At 42.8% G+C, this 10045-nt stretch overlaps 1 non-coding gene across 1 annotated transcript; it reads left to right on the top strand.

Moving 5' to 3' along the window:
• The first annotated feature begins 2115 nt into the window (after nucleotides 1-2115).
• On the top strand, nucleotides 2116-2188 carry trnaf-gaa (transfer RNA phenylalanine (anticodon GAA)). The gene has a single exon. It is a non-coding gene; the product is annotated as a tRNA-Phe (tRNA).
• The last annotated feature ends 7857 nt before the right edge of the window (nucleotides 2189-10045 follow it).

Raw genomic sequence — 10045 nt, 5'->3', positions numbered from 1 at the left:
CATATTCCAGTTTTTGCTAGCAAAATTGTCCGGTAGCTTAGCATCTGCTTCATATGTCTATTTTTTTATTGACCGAGTCACTGGTGCTTCCTGCTTTAATTTTTGCTTGTAAGCAGAAATCAGGAGGATAGAATTATGGTCAGATTTGCCAAATAGAGGGCGAGGGAGAGCTTTGTACTCGTCTCTGTGTGTGGAGTAAATGTGGGTCAAACATGTTTGTTTTTCTTTTAATCTTGTCGTCATTACCAGGGTCTACATTTTGTTATGAACCCAAGTCATTTTGCAAAACTAGCCAAAGTACTACAACATTTTGGACAGTACATCGTTTCATGCGTTTCCTAGAATTTGACATGAGAAGATAAATAGGGTGTCAAATACAGCGGTCATTGTCAGTGTGCATGGGTTCACCTAGCCAAACTTTTCTCAGCTCCACCATTTACATCACATCAATGAAGTTGAGCGGAGATGACTGTGGGCGGACTGAACCTCCCACCACATGGAGTCGCTGTCAGTCCATACTTGTAAATGTTTTAAACCCTTGCCTTGTGCCCACTGTATGTTTGTCCTCTGTAGCTTGCGTGCCTTCCTTTGTTTGCTGAAATACATACTTTTTAATACAACTTTTGTCAAAAACAACCACCAACTGTTTCCTCGTGTCATCTGACAGCGACTCAATGTAGTCAGAGTTACACTCTGCCCAGAGTCGTCACAACCCAACTCCAATGTGCTATACATATCGTGGAGTTAAGAAACCCAGCTTGGGTTCTCCATGCAGGATCAGTCTGTCCCACACACTAAAAACAAATGGTTCTATATAGTGCCAAATAAGGGTTATTTGGCTTTCAACCATAGTGGATCTCTTTTGGTGCTGAATATAACCTATTTTTGAAGGTTCCATAAGAACCATGCTCATACAGCTCAAATTGGAACCTTTGTGGTGCTATAAAGAACACTTTATTGGCTCTTTTCCTGAGCGATTAGGTTTAAGTGCCTTGGCATGGTGATTCAAACCAGCGACCTTTCAGTTACTGGCCCAACACTCTTTTACTGCTTGGCTACCTATATAGATATATAGATATATATTCGATTTTCACATGTGAAAATGCTATTCCACGTGTTAGAGTTAGATTTTCCCATGTAAAAGTTTTTCCCATGTGAAAGTGCAAATGAGATTTTCACATTGCAATTACCATGAAAAATGCAATGTTCACATGTGAAACTACAAATGACACGTACATTTCAAGGGAATTCAATTCTATGGGGGTTTTTAAAGTAAGTGGTATGATGTTCAGCTAACATTGTGTAAAAAATGTTTTTTATAAATGACAATATGATTACATTTGATAGGATCGCTTAGTACCAACTTTTTAATAACATGACCCCACCTGGGATTTGAAATGACAACATCTGGATTTGGGGTATGCTGAGCTTATGCTGCACTGCAAAGTCTGCAGCATTCCTCTACACATTCATTACCAATAATACGTCTCTGCACTCTGTCATCTGCACTTCTATTTTAGTTATCACTTCATCTGACTATTCTCTGATCATTGATCTAAATGAATTATTTCAGCAATATGAGGGGTTTTCTGTATAGTTGTTTAATGTTGGTGGGCATATTATTCTATGTTAATGTTACTCCTGAAACACTATGATAAATATGAGATAATTTCTTGAGTGTATTTCTAACAAAGCTGAGGTTTACATTAATTAAGTCCAAAGTGTATGCATAGGTGGTGAATTCAGTCATTGACACAGACATGCTTGTGTAGCAGGAATATCAGAACACTGTGAATCAAGGTTGTCAGTTAAAATCCCTTTTGAGGACATGTTGAATAGTAATTACTCTATAAATAAACATACACAGTCAAATTTGTACATTGAAAACACTACAGGCACTGTTTGTGTGTGCATCCTAAAAACTCATTTTTGTTTGCAGGGCACCAGCTGTGAAATCTTGTGAAAAATATTCACAAGTGAAAATTTGAATCCACATGTGAAGGCTATGTGATCACATGTGAAACGTCATGTGAAATATCATTGTGTGAAATGTTCCAAAGATACATGGTTTCACATGTGGAATTTCACGTGAAATAAAATGATAATGTGCGAATTGCCGAAATAGCTCAGTTGGGAGAGCGTTAGACTGAAGATCTAAAGGTCCCTGGTTCAATCCCGGGTTTCGGCATTTGTATTTGTTGGGGCGGCAGGGTAGCCTAGTGGTTAGAGCATTGGACTAGTAATCGAAAGGTTGCAAGTTTGAATCCCCGATCTGACAAGGTACAAATCTGTCATTCTGCCCCTGAACAGGCAGTTAACCCACTGTTCCTAGGCTGTCATTGAAAATAACAATTTGTTCTTAACTGACTTGCCTCGTAAAATGTAAAAAAAAAAAAACGTGACAGTTTTGCATGTGAAATCATGTGGTTTTTCCTTAAGGACAGTTCTTTGTAGATCATTCTTAAGAACGATACAGTTTTTTTTTTTACTCTGGTTACTCTGGTTTTTTACTCTAGAAGACCATACTTTAGTCTTTCACAAGACACCACTATTGGCACGGTCATTTATAATATGTGATTTCATAACACAAAGGATTAGATGACAGGAATGACAGACTCACTCACGGTTGCACAAAAAGAGCTGTGTACAAACCACTCCCCAAAATATACCTCTACCTATACATTTTAATTATCGCTTAAAGTTGCAAATAACCCTTTTGTGAACTGCAAAGAACCATTGAAGGGCTCAAAGGGTTCTGTGGGTCATTATGGTTCGCCCTTCCCAAAGAACCCTGGGGGAACCCTCTTTTCTGTGCAGAGGAATGGAAGTGACTGGGCAGACAGGCAGCGTCTCATACAGTAGGCAGGGGGTGAATGGCCTGCCTGTCCTCCATACATCCCTCCCTCCCTGAACCTGATTGTTATATAAGCCCTGCTCTCCAGATGTCTCCCCCCTCTTCTGTCTTTGTCAAGTCAGATTGCAGGACGGCTAATTCCTGGAAGATTTAAATAAATGTAGTGTGCTCCGGGGTGTGCTGTGTCTGGACTGTGTGTGTGTGTGGGGGGGGGGGGGGGGGGAATGAGTGAATAGTAAGGAGGTCAAGGATTCTCACATGGGTATCCTCTCTCCTCTCTCAGGTCCCATTTGGCTTGAAGTTATTGTCATAGAGTGAGGGTTATCATAAGCTGTCATAATAATTTACATGCAGCCATAAATGTCATGGTCAATCACTCGTGCATTGCATGAGTGAGTGTCAGAGTGTCATATCAGAGCAGGGACTCTTGACATCTGGTAAAGGTCAGAGGGACTGATGCTATTTATTCTCACTTCACTCTACATGTCAACAGTTCCTGTACAGTACATTGGCTGCTGGCTTTTTGGAGATGATTATAGGCCCAGTGCAGTCTTAAAAATGTATGTTCCTGTGCTTTATATACATTTGTTACCAAGTAATTATTTGATATTGAGATAAAAATGGCTGCATTGGACCTTTAATGCATTCATCACTGAGTGATGAGATTCTGTTAGATAGGCTATCGACACAAATGTAAAGATGCTGATCCTGTATTGCAACTCATAAGTTCCTCATCAGGACCATGAAATACATGTAAGATATATAACTGGATGGATACATGGACACATAGGATGACATGTGAGTAGATTATAAATACATGCCTCTGTACCTTGAGTTTATCTATGCAGTAGATGGAAATGTCAAACACGTAATGAAATTCAAGGCTTCCCAGTTGTTGCGGTCAACTATATCGCAAGCATGGTTCAGTTTATTATATCATCGTTATTCAGTTTGTTGCACTTTTTCAGAGTGAAATGAGGTGCATTGAAGTCCGAGGCAAAATGAGGCAGTGACCGTTCACAACCCTGACCTTTCAGCACAGATGTTGCTTTCACATTACATTTCTGTCTCCTTTGGACCAATGGACACCACAGCTGCTGTGCGTTCTATGATGTCATCATGAAATGGCTGTATGTAGAATCCCAGTAAGCTATAATGTAGGCTACTCTCAGACAACACAACAACAAGTATTTTGTTGCTTGGTGAGCCACAAGTGGACATGAGAAAACACATTTTTCTATTATTTGTTAGCTAGCTCCCAGCTATGTTCCAGATAGGAAGATGGCTTGTATCATGACGTTTTAGATTGTGAGCATAGCTATAATAAACAGTAAGTAGGTATAGACAAGAAAACATTAATCAAAGCATTGCTACGCTACCTATAAAAATAGAACCACAGAAATCAAATAAACCAAACACACATAGTGAAAAGAAGAAAGGATGAAGGCCTAATTATTTTTGCAGACTCAGTAATAACTCTCGCCTGAAAAATACAACTTTGTTTTTAAAAGCCTGCACCACACACAAAAACGTCAAGTACATGTTTTATCTTTCTAACCTTGTTTGTGGGTTTGAGATTTCATCTTGTCTGCGAGCCTGTGTGAGGTGAAGGAGCACTCAGACCTGTCTGATGTGTTTGTGATCTTATTTGGGAGCTGTGAAAGAAGGTCTACCATGACACCTCTATGATGGAAAGCTTATTGGAGCGCTACAGCACTCCTCTCTGTTCCTACCATGAGCCTCAGCTGCAGACACTGTCTGTTGGACCCTTGGGGATTGACTGACAGACAGAGGGAGCAAGGAGCACATTTGAATCTTCCCTGTATTGTCCTACACTTTTGTCTGGTCCACTTAACCTCTCTCTCTGAATCTAAAAGGAATGGATTTTTGGGACTATGATAACATTTAATTCAGTCTGCAAGGTCATTTCAACAAGGTTGTCGTTTGGTCATGTATGGAAAAAAAATTATTGGTTCAAAAAAGAATTGATGTACTCTTAGCTGACTGTAAAAAGTTTGACGGTAGGTGTTGGTTGGTTCTTTATGCAATGTCATTTGGTTTGACAAACACAACAAATAAACACAACAAATGCCAACATTGAGCAGAAAAAAAAAGATTTTGCAACTTAGCACCATGGAGCTACAGACAAACACAATTAACACAATTCCTCCTTTTAAAAGCAACACTTGCAAAGTTACAAGTACAAGTGTCTTCACTGACATTTTCAACCTCTCCCTGTCTGTGTCTGTAATACCAACATGTTTCAAGCAGACAACCATGGACCCTGTGCCCAAGAACAATATGGTAACCTGCCTAAATGACTACCGACCCGTAGCACTCAGGTCTGTAGCAATGAGGTGCTTTGAAAGGCTGGTCATGGCTCACATCAACACCATTATCCCAGAAACCTTAGACCCACTCCAATTTGCATACCGCCCCAACAGATCCACAGATGATACAATCTCTACTGCACTCCACACGGCCCTTTCCCACCTGGGAAAAAGGAACACCTATGAGGGAATGCTATTCATTGACTACAGCTCAGCATTCAACACCATAGTGTCCTCAAAGCTCATCACTAAGCTAAGGACAATGGGACGAAACACCTACCTCTGCAACTAGATCCTGAACTTTCACAATGGGCCACCCCCCGGTCATGGTAGGTAACACCACATCCGCCATACTGATCCTCAACAATGGGGCCCCTCAGGGGTCGGTGCTCAGTCCCCTCCTGTACTCCCTGTTCACTTATGACTGCATGGCCAGGCACAACTCCAACACCATCATTTAGTTTGCTGATGACACAACAGTGGTAGGCCTGATCACCGACAACGATGAGACAGCCTATAGGGAGGAGGTCAGAGACCTGGATGTGTGGTGGCAGGACAACAACCTCTCCCTCAACGTAATGAAGACAAGTGAGATGATTGTGGACAACAAGAAAATGAGGACCGAGCACACCCCCATTCTCATCTACGGGGCTGTAGTGAAGCAGGTTGAGATCTGTCCACATCACCAACAAACTAACATGGTCCAAGCACACCAAGAAAGTCGTGAAGAGGGCACGACAAAACCTATTCCTCCTCGGGAGACTGAACAGATTTGGCAATCGTCTTCAGATCAAGGGTCTTCAGATCCTCAAAGGTTTTTACAGGCGAAGTGTATCTAAAGTTCCATTGATCACTTGGCTACATAGCTGATGCACGCTGGACTGTCCATTAATCACGGCACTCCATTCTGCTTGTTTATGTTTTATCTGTCGGCCCCAGCCGCACTCAGGCTCTGTGTGTAGTTAATCTGACCCTCTCTGCCTAGTCAACGCCATTTTACCTGCTGTTGTTGTGCTAGCTGATTAGCTGTTGTTGTCTCACCTACTGTTTTAGCTAGCTCTCCCAATCAACTCCTGTGATTACTGTATGCCTCACTGTATGTCTCTCTCAAATGTCAATATGCCTTGTATACTGTTGTTCAGGTTAGTTATCACTGTTTTAGTTTACAATGGAGCCCCTAGTTCCACTCTTCATACCCCTGATACCTCCTTTGTCCCTCCTCCCACACATGCGGTGACCTCACCCATTACAACCAGCATGTCCAGAGATACAACCTCTCTTATCATCACCCAGTGCCTGGGCTTACCTCCGCTGTACCCGCACCCCACCATACCCCTGTCTGCGCATTATGCCTTGAATATATTCTACCATGCCCAGAAATCTGCTCCTTTTATTCTTTGTCCCCAACGCTCTAGGCGACCAGTTTTGATAGCCTTTAGCCGCACCCTCATACTACTTGTCCTCTGTTCCGCGGGTGATGTGGAGGTAAACCCAGGCCCTGCATGTCCCCAGGCACTGTCATTTGTTGACTTATGTGATCGAAAAAGCATTGGTTTCATGCATGTCAACATCAGAAGCCTCCTCCCTAAATTTGTTTTACTCACTGCTTTAGCACACTCTTCTAACCCTGATGTCCATGCCGTGTCTGAATCCTGGCTCAGGAAGGCCATACCCAACTATAACATTTTCCGTCAAGATAGAACTGCCAAAGGGGGAGGAGTTGCAGTCTACTGCAGAGATAGCCTGCAAAGTAATGTCATACTTTCCAGGTCCATACCCAAACAGTTCGAACTACTAATTTAAAAAAATACTCTCTCCAGAAATAAGTCTCTCACTGTTGCCGCCTGCTACTGACCCCCCTCAGCTCCCAGCTGTGCCCTGGACACCATTTGTGAATTGATCGCCCCTCATCTAGCTTCAGAGTTTGTTCTGTTAGGTGACTTAAACTGGGATATGCTTAACACACCGGTAGTCCTACAATGCCCTCAATCTCACACAAATCATCAAGGAACCCACCAGGTACAACCCTAAATCTGTAAAGGGCGCCCTCATAGACGTCATCCTGACCAACTGGCCCTCCAAATACACCTCCGCTATCTTCAACCAGGATCTCAGCGATCACTGCCTCATTGCCTGTATCCACTACGGATCCGCAGTCAAACGACCACCCCTCATCACTGTCAAACGCTCCCTAAAACACTTCTGTGAGCAGGCCTTTCTAACTTCAACAAGCATTTCTCAACGGCTGGCCATGCCTTCCGCCTGGCTACTCCAACCTCGGCCAACAGCTCCGCCCCCCCCCGCAGCTACTCGCCCAAGCCTCTCCAGGTTCTCCTTTACCCAAATCCAGATAGCAGATGTTCTGAAAGAGCTGCCAAACCTGGACCCGTACAAATCAGCTGGGCTTAACAATCTGGACCCTCTATTTATGAAACTATCCGCCGCCATTGTCGCAACCCCTATTACCAGCCTGTTCAACCTAACTTTCATATCGTCTGAGATCCCCAAGGATTGGAAAGCTGCTGCAGTCATCCCCCTCTTCAAAGGGGGAGACACCCTGGACCCAAACTGTTACAGACAGGTCACTGACCATCTCGAATCTCACCGTACCTTCTCCACTGTGCAATCTGGTTTCCGAGCCGGTCACGGGTGCACCTCAGCCACGCTCAAGGTACTAAATGATATCAAAACCACCATCGATAAAAGACAGTAATGTGCAGCTGTCTTCATCGACCTTGCCAAGGCTTTCGACTCTGTCAATCACCATATTCTTATCGGCAGACTCAGTAGCCTCGGTTTTTATGAAGACTGCCTTGCTTGGTTCACCAACTACTTTGCAGACAGAGTTCAGTGTGTCAAATCGGAGGGCATGCAGTCCGGTCCTCTGGCAGTCTCTATGGGGGTGCCACAGGGTTCAATTCTCGGGCCGACTCTTTTCTCTGTATATATCGATGATGTTGCTCTTGCTGCGGGCGATTCCCTGATCCACCTCTACGCAGAGGACACCATTCTGTATACTTCCGGCCCGTCCTTGGACACTGTGCTATCTAACCTCCAAACGAGCTTCAATGCCATACAACACTCCTTCCGTGGCCTCCAACTGCTCTTAAACGCTAGTAAAACCAAATGCATGCTTTTCAACTGTTCGCTGCCTGCACCCGCACACCCGACTAGCATCACCACCCTGGATGGTTCCGACCTTGAATATGTGGACATCTATAAGTACCTAGGTGTCTGGCTAGACTGTAAACTCTCCTTTCAGACTCATATCAAACATCTCCAATTGAAAATCAAATCTAGAGTCGGCTTTCTATTCCGCAACAAAGCCTCCTTCACTCACGCCGCCAAACTTACCCTCGTACAACTGACTATCCTACCGATCCTCGACTTTGACGATGTCATCTACAAAATAGCTTCCAACACTCTACTCAGCAAACTGGATGTAGTTTATCACAGTGCCATCCGTTTTGTCACTAAAGCACCTTATACCACCCACCACTGCGACCTGTATGCTCTAGTCGGCTGGCCCTCGCTACATATTCGTCGCCAGACCCACTGGCTCCAGGTCATCTACAAGTCCATGCTAGGTAAAGCTCCGCCTTATCTCAGTTCACTGGTCACGGTGGCAACACCACCCGTAGCACGCGCTCCAGCAGGTGTATCTCACTGATCATCCCTAAAGCCAACACCTCATTTGGTCGCCTTTCGTTCCAGTTCTCTGCTGCCTATGACTGGAACGAATTTCAAAAATCGCTGGAGTTGGAGACTTTTATCTCCCTCACCAACTTCAAACATCTGCTATCTGAGCAGCTAACCGATCGCTGCAGCTGTACATAGTCTATCGGTAAATAGCCCACCCAATTTTACCTACCTCATCCCCATACTGTTTTTATTTATTTACTTTTCTGCTCTTTTGCACACCAATATCTCTACCTGTACATGACCATCTGATCATTTATCACTCCAGTGTTAATCTGCAAAATTGTAATTATTCGCCTACCTCCTCATGCCTTTTGCACACAATGTATATAGACTCTCTTTTTTTTCTACTGTGTTATTGACTTGTTAATTGTTTACTCCATGTGTAACTCTGTGTTGTCTGTTCACACTGCTATGCTTTATCCTGGCCAGGTCGCAGTTGCAAATGAGAACTTGTTCTCAACTAGCCTACCTGGTTAAATAATGGTAAAATAAAAAAATAACAGTTGTATTTTCATCAACATTTATGATGAGCATTTCTGTAAATTGATGTGGTTCTCTGCAAAATCACCAGATGTTTTTGGAACTACTGAACATAACGCGTCAATGTATACTGAGATGTTTTGATATAAATAAATTTATAAATAAACAAAACATACATGTATTGTGTAACATGAAGTCTTATGAGTGTCAGCTGATGAAGATCATCAAAGGTTAGTGATTCATTTATATCTATTTCTGCTTTTTGTGAATAACAAGAAGTGTATCTTTAAAATGGTGTGAAATACTTGTATGTTTGAGGAATTTTAATTATGAGATTTCTGTTATTTGAATTTGGCGCCCTGCACTTTCACTGGCTGTTGTCATATAGATCCCATTAGCGGGATCTCAGCCATAAGAAGTTTAAATAACTTTACCTAGATGTACATATTACCTTAATTACCTCAACTAACCGGTGCCCCCGCACATTGACTCTGTACAGGTACCCCCTGTATATAGCCTCACTATTGTTATTTTACTGCTGCTCTTTGATTATTTGTTACTTTTACAACTGCATTGTTGGTTAAGGGCTTGTAAGTAAGCATTTCACTGTAAGGTCTACACCTGTTGTATTTGGCGCATGTGACAAATATAATTCTATATTATTTGATATTGATGCATA

Source organism: Oncorhynchus kisutch, linkage group LG6 (assembly GCF_002021735.2).
Source record: "Oncorhynchus kisutch isolate 150728-3 linkage group LG6, Okis_V2, whole genome shotgun sequence".
Lineage (NCBI taxonomy): Eukaryota > Metazoa > Chordata > Actinopteri > Salmoniformes > Salmonidae > Oncorhynchus > Oncorhynchus kisutch.
Note: the sequence above shows the minus strand (reverse complement) of the source record. Positions and strands in the feature narration are given on the sequence as shown.